The sequence below is a fragment of the Haemaphysalis longicornis genome, unplaced genomic scaffold (assembly GCF_048455015.1).
Source record: "Haemaphysalis longicornis isolate Haplotype H1 unplaced genomic scaffold, Haemaphysalis longicornis Haplotype H1 scaffold_1, whole genome shotgun sequence".
NCBI lineage: Eukaryota > Metazoa > Arthropoda > Arachnida > Ixodida > Ixodidae > Haemaphysalis > Haemaphysalis longicornis.
Window position 1 is genome coordinate 194,048,493 of NW_027526203.1, and position 20,111 is coordinate 194,068,603.

The 20,111-nt window shown below is 47.0% G+C and overlaps 1 pseudogene; it reads right to left on the bottom strand.

The window, feature by feature from the left end:
* Window positions 1–241: 241 nt before the first annotated feature.
* LOC144156197 (uncharacterized) overlaps window positions 242–20,111 on the bottom strand; it is a 28,695-nt pseudogene continuing 8,825 nt past the window's right edge.

Here is a 20,111-nt window from a genome sequence, read left to right on the forward strand (position 1 = left end):
CGGGGAAGCCAGCTTACAAAGATCCACGCTTACGCCGATACCCTGAAAGTCTGCTTCAACTCTAAACAAAAAGGCACTGATGGAAAGACATTTTTAAAAGAGCAATTTACGTCGTCTTATATCAAAATATGAAGGCCCTAAGACTATTTTTATGGGAGCTGTTTGGTCGACAAACCAGTCTATCAGGAAATGCATTAGTTCTTTGACAGGACACCATCTTAAGAAAACTCTCGCCTTAAAATCAGCGCCTCACTTTGAGATCCTGGAGGGTGTTGTGCAGCTGCCGGCGTTCCAGCTCCCCAGCATCGAGGTCCTTCTGCTGCTCCGCAAGCTGGGCCTGGCAGGCAGCCAGGGCCGACTCCAGCCGCTTTTTCTTGGCCGTCAGCGTGGAGCGCTGGGACTCCAGAGACTCCTGCACCGACTGCAGGAGGCCACTACACATGCCAGTTGTCACTCATGCAGGAGTTTTCATCACAACACCGGCAGAAACAATCCGACTGGGGAAAACATGTGGCAGGCAGAGTGAGTGTCAAACTTTCTTCCTTTGTCAAAACCGGCAGTGATGAATGTTCGGGATGCTGGCTATATATGCATCGATGAAGATGATTGGAGCAATAGTGACGGGCAACAGATTCTTGGCCAACCTCTAGTGTTGATGATGAAGACGACAATGACCTTGTTTGTTTACCAAATACGCGAATCAGACCCCGATCTCTCCACAATGCGTGGTCAACAGCTCCTTCATAAATGGTTACTGGAATAAGTGATCATTAGTGTGCACTACATGAACTTGCACCTTTTAAAGTAGAAATCTGTTCTTCAGAAGGAATGTAAACGAGGCTAATCCAAAAATAAACTCCTGGACTATTTGTTAAACTGAAAGACCTACAGAGAAGAAGAATCACCACATTCATGCACGAAACAGCAGAGAACAAATGAGGACAATGAACAATCTTAGATGCGCACCAAGGATTCACCTCAAAGCAGAGTTGCACACACCCACACACGGGCTGTCGTAGCCAACTGCAAATTGGGCCACCATTTTTTTAAGTGCGATGCACTTTATAAGCGACCCTGAATCCGCCGTCATCCGCGCTCCTCCTCCTCTCCCCTAGCAACGGCGCGAGGAGCGGAGAGGAGCGTCTGTAGCAACGGCGCAGCGACGTCACACCCCACGTGACCCGCGCCGGCTCCCGCACCGCTCCTCGTGCCGTGACGTCACACTCCCACGTGACCACGCGCTGGCGCCTTTGCGTCTGCTCCCCCTCTCCTCGCGCCATGACGTCACATGCTCTGCAGCTGGCGCGCCTCTCCCCCCGTTAGGTTTGCACTCACCCTCGGCGCGCGCCTCTCCCCTCGCCTGACAGCTCCCCCTCGCCGGTACTGCGCCTCTCAAGGCGATGGCAGAATTACTACGCCGTGTACTCTCGGCGCAAGAAATGTATTCACACTTCCTCACGATTCCCTTCGGGGAGGTGGGGGCAATTTTTTGCAAAAATCCTCTACCGATCACCAGTGAATGCTTTTCCCTGCCTTGCTTTAAACTGTTGATGGCAGTGCACAGCCAGCCATTGGAGACTAATTTTAGGTCTTCCTACTCTTGGACTACTACAAACAGGAAAAAGTGCCAGTGTGAGCTCACAGCTCCGCTAAGAACAGGCATTCCTTCAGACTCGTCTTTCTGCATAGTCCTCGCATTCCACATCCAATAGTTGACTTCTGCCACAAGTCGCGTGCTCATTGCCACATCTCTTGCAATAAAGCAAAGGCCTACAGGCATTTTACGGCAAAGCTGTACATAGCTACTCTCCCAATGGAAGTCGATGTCCTCCCATCTGCGTGTTGCATCAACATGAAAAAATTTCAGTTTTCAGTATCTTGTGAATGCTCTGTAGTTCTCAACATAACGTAGGTATCTTAGAAAAAAAAATCACTGAAATGGACCGCTAACACAGCTGCAACATGTAGCCAGGTTTAGTACTTCACAGTAAAGTTATAATTCTGGAATTCTGTATGCTGTTGATGCGTGGGCTTCTACGGAAGAAGGAAGACAGCCTCATATTTGTCCGCTTGAATAAAACTAGTCCTTTCAAGTTTCATTCAGCTAATTACCTGGGAAGTATGCTCGACTGGAAATTACAAACAAAGGCAATTGGTGTCGTGCACTCCTTAGACTGCGCCCAGCCTTGGACTGCGCCCAGCCTTCACAGGGTGGAAGGGCACGCAATTTCTTTTGCAAACACAGTACCATATTTATTCGAATCTAAGCCGACATTTTTTTTAAAATACTGATATATCAAACTCCAGGGTCGGCTTGGATTCGAGGATTTTGAAACACGCGCCAATTTCCAAGTAAAATTGAGGGAAGTGGCGCGCAGCTAGCACCACCCAGAAAACAAAGTATCGTAGCCATTACTAGACGAGCCAGTAGCCACTTTTAAGGGGCCATAACTGGGGGCGATGCCACTATTTTGAACTGTGTGGATAGTGGCCTGCGTGCGGTGTGGCGTTTGGTTTTGACAGCGCAATGGCACCAAACAAGCGGTGCCATTATAGTGCCGCTTTTGAAAGAAACGTTGTTTTAGCCGCGGAGTTGTTGTGGAACATTCAAGCCGGGCGGGACTTCGGCGTGGATGAAAAAAATGTCCGTCATTGGAGGGCGCAACGGGAGAGGATATTTGCGTGCGCCGCAACGAGGATGGCATTCACCGGACCACGAGAAGGCCGTCACCATGAAATGGAGATGGCATTGGCTGGCTTCGTTGAACGAGGAAAACCATCAGCTTACGGCAACAAGCAGCATCAAGCGCGCATCACTGTCACAGGTGGAAGGCTGGGTAGCTGCAGCGTGGGACGCCATTCCTGGAACCTTGATTGTGCGCTCCTTCAAAAAGTGTTCCATATCAAATGCGCCTGACGGTACTGAGGACAGCGCACTGTTTGAAGATGACAGTGAAAGAAAGCGACGAGGCTAGCAGCGATGATGACTCAGAATGAGCACTGCATCTTCATGCTCAATAAACGTGTTTTCTTTTTGTGAATGCTGACCTTGCCGTTTTGTTCGACCTACAATCGAGGTAAGTTTTTTTTTTTTTTTTCGTGGCTTCGGACTTTCGGGGGTCGGCTTAGAATCGGGGCCGGCCTGGATTTGAATAGATACGGTACTTGAAAACAACCTTTTCAAAGTAATGATCAGTTCATCACTCACCAGCAGGGCAACGCGCCCCGAGCACAGACCAGCCAGGGCGCCAGTGACCTCCGCCAGAGAGTGGTGCAGAGAGGCCACCGAGTGTTGTAGGGTGGCCACTTGCAGCTTGGCAGCGCCAAGCCCCGTGGACGCCGTTTGCTCCCTGCTCTTTCTTAGGCTGGAGGGAGGGGAGAGAACAAAATAGGACTACCACATTTACTCGACTGTAACACCACCGTAAATGTAATGCAAGGGGTCACTTCTTGCTGCATCAAGGCAAAAAAAACTGCCATAGCACAAATGAGAGGCCAGCGGAGGCACACAAAAGCACTTTTATGTGCACTTTTTGGCAACTAGCTGCCAAAATGTACTAGGGGCCCTATTTTCGACTGCACAAATTGCCGGCAATTCGCCATGTTTGCCGGCAATTTGCCGAAAGTCTTTTCCGATTGGCTTTCAATTTTGGTCCCGTGCTTCCGGTTGACAAAGCGGTTGTGTGTGCTGTCGTCATTTCGAGGTTTCACGACGTTTACGGGCATTAGTTCTAAAGTTTGCCTTATTTCTCTTTACTGAAAGCGCATAATTCTTGACCCGCAATAAAAAACTAGACTAAATGCACCGGACATGACAACGTAAGCCTGTCTTTGCTATTCAACAACAATAATGCCTGTAATACACGCTCTCTCTGCGAATGGCTGAGAAGGCATGACGTAATTTAAACAGTTGGCGGGAACGATTACGTCATGCATTGGCAACTTCAGCCTGCGTAAAAGTGACGTAATGCAACGTAAGAGCTTAAAAATGGCGGCTGTTTTTGTCGCAAAATACAAGCAAAATAGGGCAAAAAATTGCCCCGGCTTGCCCCAAATGTCTGCCAATTTGCAGCAGGCGCAGTTTCGCATGCAAGATCTTTAAAGCATGTTTCCTACCAAAACAAATTATAGTTTCAACTGCTTCCAAGTCAGCGATCATGGAGCATACAAACAACGTGCAGTATTTTGCTTTTATGTTAGGCAATAGAATAAAAATGATTTGTTTGGCGTAACCGCAACATAAAAGGGCAGTACAAGCCTCTCCTTGACAAAGAGAACCCAATGCATGGCATTTGTCCACAGTCGTCCTAGTAAGCTGTTGGGTCACATGATCGAACTCAAGAGAAAAACAACAAAGAAAAGTGACTATTTGGTTCATTACAGCGCTGATTGAAGTCTAGCTTGACGAATGAGTAAATCGGCGACATCGGTGCGCTCTGCGGTTATCAAACGTAGCGCTTCGCTGCTCTTATGTGTCATAGAAGCGATGGTCACGGCCGTCTTTTTCTGTGATCATGCCATAAACTTGTAGCGTAGCAGCAGACGATGGCGTGGCGGCGGTGGCGGCAGGGAAGGTGATAACGCAACAAAGCTTGCATTGAAGCAGAGAGCCCAGCTATGTTATTAAAAGCGATTGAAAGAAACGAATAGATACGGTAAAAAAATTGTGTGATGTTCTTTAGCTCTACATCCGCCTTTCGCTCGCTTTTGGATCAACGTTACTCGATTGCCTTGTGGTGTTGACGCCAAATTTGACCTCCAGTAATGTGTTTTTCTTGTCAGCCTCAGCTACCGTCTTAATTTTCATAGTACGTACATGCCAAGTGTTTTTATATCTTTCTTGCAAAATATTTGATACCTTGGTAGCGATATTTATGAGTGACTCATCAAATTACACTGCATATCGTCATAGCTATAGGTGCAGCACGTCACTGATTGCTTACGCCGTGCTTACGCAAAAAAACATGGGCGAATTGCCGGCAATTTGCCGGAAGTCTTATCTGATTGGCTTTCAACTTTGGTCACGTGCTTCCGGTTGACAAAGCGGTTGTGTGTGTTGGCATCATTTTGACGTTTCACGATGTTTAAGGGCACCAGTTCTAAAGTTTGCCCTATTTCTCTTTACTGAAAGCGCATAATTCTTTGCCGGAAATGAAAAACCAGACTAAAAGCACTAGACATGACAACGTAGGCCTGTCCCTGCTATTCAACAACAATAATGCCTGTAATACACGCCCTCTCTGTGATTGGCTGAGAAGGCATGACGTAATTTAAATAGTTGGCGGGAACGATTACGTCACGCATTGGCAACTTCAGGCTGCGTAAAAGTGACGTATTGCTACGTAACAGCTTGAAAATGGCGGCTGTTTTTGTCACAAAATACAAGCAAAATAGGGCAAAAAATTGCCCCCACGTTCGGTGCCGCGAAATGTCCGCCAATTTGTAGCAGGCGCAGTTCCGCATGCACGCTGTTTAAAGAATGTTTCCTACCGAAACAAATTATAGTTTCAACTTTTTCCAGGTCAGCGATCATGGAGCATACAAATACCGTGCAGTATTTTGCTTTTATGTCTGGCAATAAAATAAAATTATTTGTTTGCCGTAACTGCAACATAAGAGGGCAGTACAAGCCTCTGATTGATTGATTGTGGGGGTTTAACGCGCCGACGCAATGCAGGCGATGAGGCGCGGCGTAGTGGAGGGCTCCGGATTAATTTTGGCCACCTGGAGATCTTTAACGTGCGCCAAAATCTCGTACACATGAGCGTTTTTCCTTTTCACCTCCATCAGAAAAGCGGCCGCCGCAGCCGGGAATCAAACCCGCGACCTCGTGCTCAGTACAAGCCTCTCCATGACAAAGAGAACCCAATGCATGGCATTTGTCCACACTCGTCCTAGTAAGCTGTTGGGTCACATGATCGAACTCAAGAAAAAATCAAAGAAAAGTGACTCCTTGGTTCATTACAACGCTGACTGAAGTCGAGATTGACGAATGAGGGAATCGGCGACATCGATGCGCTCCGCGGTTATCAGGCGTAGCGCTTCGCTGCTCTTATGTGTCATAGAAGCGATGGTCGCAGCCGTCTTTTTCTGTGATCATGCCATAAACTTGTGCCATAGCAGCAGACGATGGCGGGGCGGCGGTGGCGGCAGGGAAGGTGATAACGCAACAAAGCTTGCATTGAAGCAGAGAGCCCAGCTATGTTACTTAAAGCGATTGAAAGAAATGAATAGATACGGTAAAAAAATTGTGTGATGTCCTTTAGCTCGACATCCGCCTTTCGCTCGCTTCTAGATCAACGTTACTCGATCGCCTTGGGGTGTTGACGCCAATTTTGACCTGCAGAAATGTGTTTCTCTTGTCAGCCTCAGCTACAGTCTTAATTTTTATAGTACATGCCAAGTGTTTTTATATCTTTCTTGCACAATATTTGATACCTTGGTTGCGATCTTCATGAGTGAATCGTCAAATTACACTGCATGTCGTCACAGCTATAGGTGCAGCACATCACTGATTGCTTACGTCGTGCTTACGCAAAAAAACATAGTGAATTGCCGGCAATTTGTGCAGTTGAGAATAGGGCCCTAGCTCCCACACTGCCATTGTATATAAATCGGTGTACACGTAAAACATTCTTTGAGAAGCATTACTTGGTTTTTGTGCTCAACCATGCATTAGAGCACACTTGTGTTGACATTCGTGGTTGCAGGCGAACGCAGCGTGTCACTTTCTTTGACATTTACTGTTTCATTGCACAGAGCACCACCACATAATATGAGCAGGAGTGAGACAGCCCAAACAGATTTGGGAGCAGTTTTTGGAGCAGCAAAATGTTGATTTTGGATCAGGAGAATCTTGATTTGGAGCAGTTAACGACATTTAAGACGTTGTCTCATTAGCTTCAAAAATCATTTTCAGAAATTTCGCGGAACAAGTACACTTTTCAGTCAGTTTTGAATAAACAAAACACTGAAACAGCCTTACTTGAAAGTTTTTTTAGGAGTATCACAAAGTACTGATGGCACTACTTTTTACTAACTGGTCATATTCTGTTGCAAAGTTTTGCATCTTGATTTTTTTGTTGCGATAAGTAGCTAGTGACCTACTTATAACCTGTAGAAACCTCATTTGCTTCAGCGTGCGACGATTGTTTAATTAGAGGCATTTTCAATGCGGCCAGTCGCAGTTTCGGTTTCAGCGAGTGCCGCGAAACGATGAATTTTGTGGATTTTGTGTGAACAAAGCTGACCACGTGACCGTCGGAGGGATATCACAGAGCAGAGCCACCGTAGAACTGTCGAATCCGCATCGACGGCAGTTTCTGCGAATGCCCCCACGTGCTGATCTCGTGAGGCGCTTAATTAAAAAGCGACCGTGGATGTGACGCAGGCGCTGCGAGTGAAAATGCCACCGTGGCTAAAGAACGACGCGCGACGCTCGAGACGGTGGGTGGCAAGACACGCGCTGGGAGCAGCCGGCCGGTCTGCCTACAGGTCCGCCTACAGATGTGTTCGGCTTAGCACTGCGGCGGATATTTGAGTGCCGCTCTCGTAAGCGGTGCAGATGACAATTTTTAATGCAACCCGCCATCGCATCATTAACTCCTTTCTCATATAAGGCCCCATGGTCGGGACTTGGGGACAATTTCGTGCAGCGGTAACAAGTTATCACTCGAGCTACCTGCGCCGGCCTGGGCCACTTTGCGGCCATGGCCACCGCCTGCACAGCGACCGTGCGGCTAGCTCAGTTGGGTTTTCGTGCCTCGGGCGCGTTTTCGCATCCAATGGTAATAAAAAGTAATAGAAACAGAGTGCCTGGAATTGCTGTAGAACTTTGGTCGCGGCCAGCTGCCCGATGAGCTGACGAAATCACGGCGCCTCCGCCGCCAACGATCGGGTCGTTCATTCTCGAGAGCAGAAGCTCCCCGCCCTCTGGCCCCCCGATTGGAGCGGCGAGCCGAGCGAGCCGGGCGAGCCGGCGAAAAACGCCGGCAGTGCGGAAGCGGCAAACACAAACTCGTGACGTGTTTTATTTACACAATATCCTCGGGATGTCGATTGCGCGTGGTCCTCTGCTGGCTGCTCGGTTGCGTTTCGCACACTTTAAAATTGATTTTAAATACGTTCTAGGCTGTATTCGCCGCTGATATTTTGCAGATGATGTATATGTGTTCCCACCAATATATCTCCGGAGTTATCTCGCCTTCAAAATTTTGTGTCAGTGCCCCTTTAAAGGGGTTGTGCCACCGAATTTTAAGTCTGTAAAAAGCCTGCTGTAGGCTTTCTCTGTATGCAAAGACCCTCAACACAAAGTGCTGGGTACAGCAAGCACTTAATATATATTTTAATTCGCTTCTAAAAAGTATCTAAAAGCTCTTCTGGAGATCGGAACCCATCGCTAGCGCCACTAACCACGATGGCAGTGAATTGCCAGCATAACAAAGTTTGTGACATCACACCACGTTAGCGACTTGAGCGACGTCAACGTGAACTCCAGTTACCACAGTTTGTTTGGTCACTTGGTCATTTCTTTCTCTAAGGCTTGGTCGTATCAGATACACTAGGCCGACACGACGGCGATGAGTCGCCAAACCATCGGCCAACTGCCGAATTGCCAGACCACGTTGTCACACTATGCCGACGGCGACACAAATACATCGGCCGATGGAAAGTTGCCGTAGTGTGACTGAATCGCCGACCGAAGACACCAACAAAACCAGTCGCCCGATGCGTCGCCGGGAAAGCGAAAACTGCGCCCGACAACATTCGTGCCGCAATGAATGCGGCTCTATTTTGTTAGTTTCTGGAGTGTAATAAACTCAGTAGGGTCCATGAAGCCCATACAACTTAACACTAGCGCTAATGCAATCCGTATTTTGGCGTTCGACGCTTCAGCCGTGGTCTTCTGCAACGCCGCTACCCTGGAGCAGCAAACTGCACATGCGTGTGCGATCGGCTCGCCTGTAGAAAATTTAAGGTCAGTTTCGTGCAGAAGAGTTACGTAGGGTGATTTGGGTAATAAGAGATCGATATAGGCAAAGGTTTTTAACGTAAAATGTAAAACCAAAGTACTGCAAGCACTATCCCTACAGTGCAAAATCGTAGTCGCAGCCGGGCACACTTATTTTTTGCGAGCGCTTTCGCGAAGGAGCAGAGTTGATGGCGATAAGCTATTGCGGGGGCTTCACACACCTTGCTGCGCAAGCGCTATTTAAGAAATTTCAGTTTACCAGCCAGGAATTCTGTAAAGTAGCTAGTAAACACCCATGTACGACTCGAAGGATGGGCCTCCATCTAGTACAATGGCTATTTTGCGGCGGGACTCCATTTGTGCGGTGGCGCAGTGGATTCGCGTATCGTGCCGCTCGGTCAACGTTGCGGGTTCAATTCGCGGCGGGGCAGCTTTTTTTCTTTATTTTCTTTTTGAGCGTTTTTTTAAGGGGCATGGTTTGCATATCCAATTGCACTTCCAAGGTTTGCATACCCATGGTTTTCATTTGTCTGCATGATGCAGACCAAGAGTCTGTGTCGGAGCTGTCGCGACTTGACATGACGAGCCGGCGTGTTTACTTCCCACGCGTGTGCGGGAGCAGATGCCGCAGTAAAGTCGCAGCGTACCACAGCGCCGCATGGTAGACACACGTGGCAGAGCATCCTCGCAACACTGTGACATCACTGCTTGAATCAGCGCCCATAAACCGAAACCGAATCCTGTTCACATGAATCGTGCGATAATAATTTTTTTACTCAGAATATGGGCATGTGAGAGCATGCATCATGCTTTCTAAAGAAATATAAAATGTTTGCAACAAAGAATGCACAAGCAACAAATTTGGTGGCACAACACCTTTAACAAAACTGCCATTAACATATCAAATTTAAGGGCTCTGCAATTATGTTTTTTTTTTACCTTTTGAATGCTTAAGTTAATATTTTTGTAATCGCAGGCTGCGTTGTACAAACGAGTGTAGTCACAGCAACAGTTGAGCAACTTCAAGCTAACGGTGGCACAGCCCCACCAGCCTACCTGCTTCAATACCCGAGGCACACGTTCACCCCATAGTCTTTTGAGTAGCGTTACTATGTTTAGCCACCTAGATTTTGGCACTAAATTTCACTTCGCATACATCAAGTGTTATTACTAATGTTCTTTGGTAACTTTGCAGTCCTGCAGCTATTGGGCTGCCTGAACAGGTCGCAGCGCCACAGCGCAGCCCGCAACTTTCGTGTCGACCACTCCCCGAGGCTCGCGATCTTGCTTTGAAACACAGCAACAACTCAGCGTTTTGCAACGCTGCAACTAGCCAAAAAATTCACTTCCCGAATTCCGATTATAGACGCGCACAACGCGTTTCGCACTCAAGGTCAAACAACACCAAAGTTGTGGGCCCCACATTTAAATGAACTTCTTTCGAGCCGCGCAGCTTCCCGTAATCTGGCACCAATCTCAAACCTGATCCCTGCGTTAACGTCACTGTTCAGAGCCACAACAGACAGAATGAATAGACTGCAACCCAGTTTATAGCGTAAAATAAACCAGGGAAAATATCGATGATGCGCACTGGACACCTGAAGTACGCAGTTGCAGCCGGATCAGGCGGCGGCCATCTTTGTTGCTACAGCGATGCCCAATCGGGAAGGCCGTTTCAGTGAACCCGGACGGAAAGCCAATCGCGTTTTAGAAGCCATCGTTTGCTTCATTTCAGTCTCTCTATTTGTGCCGTTTCTGTGTCTGCGATTGACCGACGATAAAACCGGTGACCTGGATGCGGAAGGCTTTATTCTCCGCTGAAACTGACATGAGCATCAAAATCCATGCCTTTCAGGCTGTTTTGGAGCAGCTTGGCGCAGGAAAATGGCATGGTATCAAAAATGCGCAATATGTGCAGCTGTCTCACCCCTGCACGAGTGCGCATAATATACGAGTTGATGCCACAGCCAAGAACCGGGTTGAAGCAGGGCAGACGACTTATGCCAGCGTTTGTTTTCTGTGGCCTGTGGGCACAATGCGCATTTGCAGGCACAGCGGGCCCCGCCATGGACGTTTCCAGTGTTGCCAAGCTAAGAAATCACCCGCTAAACTTTGCAGTGAATACCATCTAAAGAGCAATTAATAGAATATGAGGCTTACTGCGCCAACGCTACACGGGCGATGAGGTGCGCAGGGGTGAGACAGCCCAAAGAGATTTGGGAGCAGTTTTCGGAGCAGCAACATTTCGATTTTGGAGCAGAAGAACCTTGATTTGGAGCAGGTAGGGCCATTTAATACACCGTCTTGTGAGCTTAAAAAATCATAATTTCAGCAATTTGAAGGGTCAAGTACACATTCCAATCAGTTTTGAATACCCAGAACACTGGAACAGCCTGACGCGAAAGAATTTTTTAAGAGTATCACAAAGTTCTAACTGCACTACCTTTTTCCTAACTAGTGATTTGTGTTGCGGATGTACGCAACACTGACAACAAAACTGCCGTTAACATTATCAAATTTAAGGGCTCTGCAATTGTGGCGTGTTTTCTTGCCGTTTTAATGCTAAAATTATTATTTTTTTTCCCAGGCTGCGTTGTATGAACTAGTGTAGTCACGGCAACAGTTGAGCAACTTCAAGATAACGGTCCCACAACCCAACCAGCCTACCCGTTGCAGTCCGTGGGGCGCTCGTCCACCCGGTGATCATTTGAGTAGCGTTACTGTTTAGCCACCTAGATTTGGGCATTAAATTTTACTTCGCATACATCAAGTCGCGTGCTATGGCAACCATGCAGTCCTGCAGCTATTGGGCGCTGCCTGGACAGGTTGCGGCGCCACAGCGCAGCCCGCAACTTTCGTGCCGACCGTTCCCTCCCGGGCCGAGGCTCGCGATCGCGCTTCGAACACCTCAGCATTTTAGAACACCACAACGAGCCAAAAAGTTCCATTCACAAACCCGATTATAGACGCACGCACCGCATTTCGCACTCAAGGACAAACCCCGCCGAAGTCGTAGGCCTCACATTTCAAAACTTTTTTATGAGCCGCGCAACTTCTCGTAATCTCGCACCAATCTCAAACCATATCCCCGCGTTAACGTCACTGTTCAGAGCCACAATTGATAGAATGAATAGACTGGAACCCAGCTGATAGCGTAAAATAAACCAGGGAAAATATCGGCGATGCGCAGTGAGCGCGTGAAGTAGGCAGTAGCAGGCAGATCAGGCGGCGGCCATGTTTGTAGCTACAGCGATGCCGAATAGGGAAGGCCGTTTCAGCGAACCCGGACAGAAAGCCAATCGTGTTTTAGAAGCTATCGTTTGCTTCATCTCAGTCTTTCCATTTTTGCCATTTCTGTTGACCGACAATAAAAGCGGTCACCGGGATGCGGGAGGCTTTCGTCCCCGCCGGAACTGACATGAGCATCAAAATTCGTGCCTTTCAGGCTCTTCTGGAGCAGTCTGGCGCAATTTTCGCAATTTTCACGCTTTTGGAGCAGCTTGGCGCAGGAAAATGGAATTGTATCAAAAAGGCGAAATATGCGCAGCTGTCTCACCCCTGGGTGCGTTGTAGTGGAGGGCCCTGGATTAATTCCGACCACCTGGGGATCTTTATGTGCACTGAAATCGCGAACACACAAGCGTTTTTGCTTTTTGGTTCCACCTGAGAAGCCGTCACCGTAGCCAGGAATCAAACTTGCATCCTTGGGCACAGCAGCACGACGCCTTAGCCAACGCGGTAAGTCCCACCTAAACAGTAAATAGGGCAGTTTGTGTACAGGCAGTCCAGGGTTGATTCCAACCCTTCAGACGCAAGCCATGTGTTGAAAAATGCGAGAAATGCCAGAGGAAATAGCTGCGAAATACCAAGCAAGGGCTTGCACTCCTGTAAAGCAGTCACAGAAAGTCGCACACCATTTTCTTTGTGGACAGTGGTGCCAATGTATCACCACCATTTCAAGGTTGGCAGGATCCCTGCTCAGGCCACCAACTCAGTCTCGCCTGGACTTAAGACTTCTGCCCCCTTTCAGTGAGCTTGAGTGAGAGAGTTTGAGCGTGTGTGAGCGAATGAGCGAGAACGACTTTCAGCACGCGAGCCTGAAACAAGACATTGTCGGTGTAAGCACCCAGCAAGAAGGTCGCCACCCACCCGAGGTCCTGTTCGAGCTCGGCGACCCTGGCAGCCCGCTGCCTGTTCCTCTCTTGCTCCGTCTGCAGGGCTGCACTGAGCTTCACCTCTTGTTGCTGAAGGACGCATGGAAATGCAAAGAGGGTCAAAACACTGCGCACATTGGAAGTTCAAATGATATGCCACTGGATAACATGCTAATTTCAAGCTGACTGTACTCGTTGTGGCATACAAAAGTAATAAAGAAAGTAACCGTAGAATGCACAGAGTTACAGAAGATCAAAACTCAAGTACTGAATACATCTTTACTCTGCCTAAGTGTTCTTTCACAGAAAGTTAGCACAGGAGCATGGTAATTAGAGCGAATTATGCATGAAATTTTCTTAGTCAGAAGGCAAGGCTTACAAGGTTGGTTTGCTTATATCGTTTTCCCTGCAACCAAAATTATGTCTATGTTGAAAAAGGTGCAAAACCAACACAGGATTAAGGCTGAGGTGTGAACAAACAGGGTGTTGCAACACCCTGTTTTTTTACACCTCAACCTCCATACCATGTCGGTTTAAGTCCACGTTGCAAAAGCCACAGAACAAAGTCGCCCAGCTTTCCGTCTGGACAAAACTACGTCGAAACTTGAAACAAACACGAAGCGTACATCTTTGAAATGGACACAATTCAGAATATCGCCCACACTGCACATTTAGGCTACAACTATCCGCTGCAATAAAGACGTTTTTCTCTTTACTTTGAGATTAGTGCGAGCAATTTGGAAGAGGCACATGGACGGCTACTGCACCAGTGCAGAGCGGGGGCAAGTGCAGGGCTTACCCGGCCGCTGCTCTGCTGGCTGAGCTGCTCCTCGCCAGACAGGCCTTGCATGCACTCCTCCAGGTCCCTGATGCGTCCCTGCAGGTCCCACGGCTTGCGCTTGTTGGGCGTAGAGGGGGCCAGGGCTGCTGTGGATTCCCCCACCGCTCCTGCTGCTGCTGCTGCTGCTTGGAAAAGGAGAAAGGGCCCTCCATTCCAAGATCGAAGCAGTGCAATTCTCCAATCGCCATACAATTTAATCCGAGCGCCTAATAATTTAATCCAAACGCCATATAATTTAATCCAAGCACCAACCAATTTAATCCAAGAATCGAGCTGTCGGAAGGTTGTTCAAGGGTGTTTTGTGAAGATCTAGGTGCAGCTTTGCGGGCTTTGATGCGTGTGGTGTGATGAAAACGTGGTATTCTTTGATGCCTTAAGTGCAAAATATCCCATGTGCACATCTAAATGGATATTGAATAAATGGGTAAATGGCCAGCTAAATGGAAATAATGGTTAATGCTGCACAAAAGCATTCAATTATTTAAAATCAGAATGCAAAGGGCATTTAAGTAATGTGTCATCATCAAAGGAGCTTCTGAAGGCACTGTAATGCAAAGATCCGACGATACTTCTGAAGTGTGCCATCAATGGCGCTCTCGCAGACGATCAGCTCACAGCAACAGTCTGTGCATGTTTGTAAATGCCCATTGAGCTGTTCGCATAAGACAGTCAGCACATAATGGATCAAGGAACACCACGTTTTCACCACACCACGCGCAACAAAGTCCTCAAAACTGTGCCTGATTTCGCACGAAATGTTCCTGAACAACCAACCTAATGACAGCTGGATTAATTTGACGGGTGATGGGATTAAATTTGCTGGCACCTGGATTAAATTACATGGAATTCGGATTAAATTAGACGGCACTTGGATTAAATTGAGTGGGAAAACCTGTACTAACAGTGACTAGATATCCACTCACTGATGGTATGTGGGAATCTCGCAAAGCTCCCCTACGGGCATGAGATCAATATTTGAAACTTCAAAGTATTCATTATTCCCTTCAGTTCAGGGCACAATTTTACTGTTTAGCGTATCAAAATCAAGTTTTTTGAATGAATACTAAAGATGATCCATTGCTTGGCATGCATTGTGAAGCTTCGAGACACTCATTTTTAGAGCTTGTTGGCTTCACTGCTACCTGAAGCCAAACATGCACACGACCCGGCATATTCAATGTCATGTTCGTTCTAAAGAAAAGGAAATAAAGTAAAATGCCGTTAGCACAACGAAGTTGAGCCAGAAGTTCACCATGTCAGTTATTCAATTTCCTTGTCTTCTTGCTGCTACAAATATCTTCGCAGCCACATAGGCCAGTGAGTATCAGTTCGTCAACCCAACAACACACTTCAAGCGCACTTTTCAACAAGAAAAAAAAAAGAAAGATCAGTGCATTCATGAAAGATGGTAGAGTGCACAAAGACTGGAAAAGAGGGCAGGGCATCACTTAAAAAGTGGCTTCTTGCATGTCCCACCAGGAAAATGCAGTTCTGACAAGTGTAAGCAGGTCTTTCAGCATAGATTCAGCATAAAAGGCAACAGCATGCTATTGTCACGTAGCCAAGAACGATGCAGGTTTCTTTCAATAAAAAAAGGTTATGGGAATTCGTGCCTTGCTGGCATGCACGGCAGTGCACAAAACGACACCCGAAAGGGCAAGGAACAAAAAGATATTTAATACATCTCACTCGAGTGGCGGCAAGTCCCTGTCCGTCTTCGTGGTCACGCCGAACAGCCCCCTTTATACCCCACGTACGGGGTGAGGGGAGTCGGTGATAGCGACCGCCATCGTCCCCAACAACGCACGTGCGCACTCCGTTTGTGCACCCACAAGGTTCATTGGAGCAAACTTGTGCTCCAATAAAGATAGGAGTAAACAAGCGGTGAAAAAGCAGTCAAAAAAGGGACACGCACAGTAAAGGTACATCTGCATTTGGGACTCAGGCACGTCGCGCGATGAGGTGGTGCTCACACCTACAACAAGCGATGATGCGACTGTGCTACTACCTGACCTCTACGACTTCCTTGGTGCTTCCACCATTTGCACTCCAAGAAAAATATGTTCCACTGGCGTGACAAAACAGGTAGAAACAACTCCAGAGTACATGCCACTAACCTGGAACAATTCCAAAAGCATTGCAGGGGGCGGGAGGATCCGAAAATAATGAACTCAAGCAGGCTCTTTTCAACACTATATTGCAGGAAGAAATACACACGTTTGGTTTCATGCCACAACCACGGCACTGTACCACAACACTCGCATCCCAACTGTCAAATTCCGCTTCTTTTCAAAAATGCAAAAGTTCTGACACCCCTGAACTCTACAGTGTTTGCTACTCACCGATAGAGGTACGAAAAGATTGCAAGTCAGCCAACCGTCTTGCTACCCATATAGCTAATACAAAGATTATTCGCTTTTACAAATGAAACGTGTTTATCAACACTGACGAGTCCCACACTGTTGTTGATTCGTACACACGTGCGCTGGAGCCAATGAGCAAAGAAGGGAAGTGCACGTGAAGTTGCTTGCCGGCCCGACGTATGCCGTTCAAAATGCCGGATGTAAAGAAACATTTTGTTTCCGGCTACGCCAGTTCACTCTGTGGCCACGATTGGCTACCAGGTTTTGTGACCTCATCGCATGTCGAGGGAAATCAGTCCAAGAGTCATCAGGTCCACCGTCACAAAGTGATGAAAAGTGATGGCCGGCTCATTGCTTTGCGGTGCCACGCGACGTGCCAAATCGCAAGGGAGAATGTGCCCTAAAGTTTTGGCGAATAGAATGCCACGGCGTTCACTCTGTGAGCATTTACATTTTCACATAAAGCTTCCGACCGTCGTATTAGATTCAGAACACAGGCGATCAAAGAGGTTTTAGTTTAGTGACGACAGTGTGAACTTCTCACTATCAAATCAGACAGCTGGTGCGGCATACAAAAGAAAGGGAAGGAAAACCCTTGCTTCGTTTCGTTCCCTTCGTTTCGGTGCGGCCGGACGCTGGCATAAAAAACACAAGCAAGCGCAGCGTGGGGCTCTATACATGAGGCTATGCATGCATAGCATGACTTGAACATAGCAGCCCTCTTAACTTTGGGCCGTGCACCGGTGCTTGCAGCAGCACTCGGGACATTGCATGCAGCGCCCACTACGTTCCTCTGAGACCTGCCCAGGGGCACCGGGATGGGACTGCCCAGCCGCGGGCACTTTGCCTGGACGGGGGCTGCAGCCAAGCGCTGCAAGCAGCAACACCCGATCATGCGAGTGCAGAGAGGGACCCAGAAAGAGGCACGTTTTGAGAAGTGTCAATCGCCACGTTCTTACGTCGCATTAATCTTGTCATGCAGTTTTTGAGAACAGTTCGAGGAAGTGCAGGATGCGACAAACAGAATATAGAAGAAAACATCGTGAAGTAAGCACAAATTTTAAAGGGTGGGGAGAGGATATCTGAGCCCAGTGCAGAATTGTAGTATGTGCATAAGTAGGTGCACTAAGGAAACAAATAAGCCTATATTCTCCACCACCCACCAAAAAAAAAAACCTACATGACTAATATTACACTTGAGTACAAGCAATACACCTATGTTAATTTTCTACAAATATTTGTGGGTGGCCAATTGCAGAAGCTGATGGGTGGAGTAGACTTAAAAAGACAAGAAGCCTCAGAACAACACTGTTATCATGAGTGGAAACAATGCACCTGGAATGCTTTGGTAAGCAGCTTTAAAAGCTTGCTTGACACACAACAATGCCTCCCTCCAAATTCCACACCCAAAGAACAATACAATAAATCAGCAGCACTCATTTTACTCGCCAGTTCATAGGCAAATAAACAACCGCTTGCTACCAAACAAGCAATAATAAAGCTGCATTGAAAGTGTGTCAACAGATTTAAATTTCCCGCCTGGCACAACATAGATGTAGCTTACCTGGTTCTCCTTTACAGACATGCTGCTGGCCACGCGGCGCAGCCCACCCACTGCTGCCGTTGCTGGTCGCTTACAGGGAGGTCGGAGCCTCTGCTGTGCAGGGTTGGCAGCCTGCAGGAAAGCAAACAAGTACGTACAGTCTTGGCCAGAAGTTTGTAGGCCAAGTAAGGAAGGAGTTAATAGGACACAAAGAATTCAATACACACGCTTTTCCCTTGAATAGGACAAATATTGTATGCCAGAAAAGTGGCAAGAGCACTCGTTTCTGTCAAGTAATTTGGTAACACTTGAAGTTAAGGTTTTGCTTCGAATTCTGCGGCTAAGTAACTTTTGACTAAGACAACTTGGCATACAGATTGAAATGCTAAGCAGCACTGCTTGTGTCTGTGCAAGAAAAGAAGATAATGTAACTGACAATTCCAGTGAGTGTAGAGAAGTGCACTAAATCAACAAAGAAGGAGCATGCTATTATGTACCTAATCTGGAATAGAGGCACCAGAAATGTCGTTCTAGTCAACAGAAAAGAGGCAGTCTGGTTTTTATTCTAGTCCTTTTGGTTTTCAAGCACAGATTTATAGGAAAGTTCAGTGCCAGTTTGAACATTGTAGCAACAGTTCAAAGTGGTTATTTTGTCATCGATGGTGGACTGTATTTGTGAAATGGACGGCATTTGGTAAAAAGAAAGGCTCGCCTTCTGGTCTGCCCCATCGGGCAGCGGCTGTTGTGCTGAAAGAAGAAAAATTGGGGAAAGTTTAGAGGACTTGCGCAGATCCCGGTTAGTAGAAAGTATGAGAGGTGGAAGACACTCGCCAGTTTTCGGAACAGTGCACACATAATGCTGACAACCATAGAAGGTGCAGACAGGATTCTGGCTTACTTATGAAACTACTCTTCGAGTTCCATGGTTTGGTTGGTATGCACAATTTCACAACCTAACCAGCAAGCTGAAATGTTTGCCAGCCTCTAAATTTTAGAATCTGGGGGTTTAACATAGCACTGTGACACCCAAGCTATCAAGTGCAGGTAGTAAAGGGCTGCGGATTAATTTGCGCTGGAGATTTTTATTATGCCCAAAAATCTTGATGCCCAGGTGAGTTTCTGTTTTTAACCTCTATCAGAAAATTGGCCACCACGGTTGAAATCAAACTTGTTTTTGAGCTCTGCAGCATGGCACCATAGCCACTAAGCCCTCGCAGCAGGGCTGCAGAAATACCTTGCGATTTGGCCCCGGTAAGGACACCATTCTCAAAAAGAGAAATTTCTGTCCTGAATATTTCTGCTGTGGTTGCTAAAACTGCACTTGAATCTTCCCCAGTTAGATAAACTTATTTTATATAATCACGGAATGACCGCCTATCGACTTACTGATGAGAGCATTTTTTTACGATCCGGTTTCGATTCCCGGCCGCAGCGGCCGCTTTTCTCATGGAGGTGAAAAGAAAAAACACCCGTGTGTTCGAGATTTTGGCGCAAAGATCCCCAGGTGGGCAAAATTAATCCGGAGCCCTACACTACGGCGTGCCTCATTGCCTGTGAAGCGTCGGCGCATTAAACCCAACAAATCAATGAAATCATTCTTTTTATGATCGGTAGAAAAGATTTGGACAAGATTCTCATTACAAAATATTTTTAAACCAAAAAGTCAGAACTATGGTAAACAGACCATTGGATTTGCTACAATTATGGAAAGACTTGTCTACTAATGCTTAAAAACCTCTCGCCTTACAATCAATTCCTAAATTCATGCTTGAAGAGCCCCGCCTTTCAGCTGATTAGTCCACAAGACTTTTGCGTCTCCTTTGTTTCTTTTCACTTTTTTGTTTATATCTTTCTTTTGCCATACATCTTAGCACTTTTTTTGTATATATAAGACGTGTGTGCTACTTTTATGTGCGGACTTATTCATGTATGTTTTCGAGCAATGTTGCAATAATAGTACTACCTCTTTTGCAAACTCCTTCTGTTGCGATTGCTGCTACGATTAACTTCATTGTTAGTTTACAAAAGGTCCGTCCGCAGTGGCCCACTTCGAGGCCTCTTTCTGTAATAATAACCATGCCCTGTACCTTTATAATATCTCACAATAAATGGAAACAGAATAGCATGAACAATAGTTCTGTGTTGAAAAAAATTGCAAGAAAAACAGATACGGACACAAGGAATAACAGAGGCAAGCGCCATGTACTCTATTTCTCGTGCCTGCATCTTGTTTTGGTGG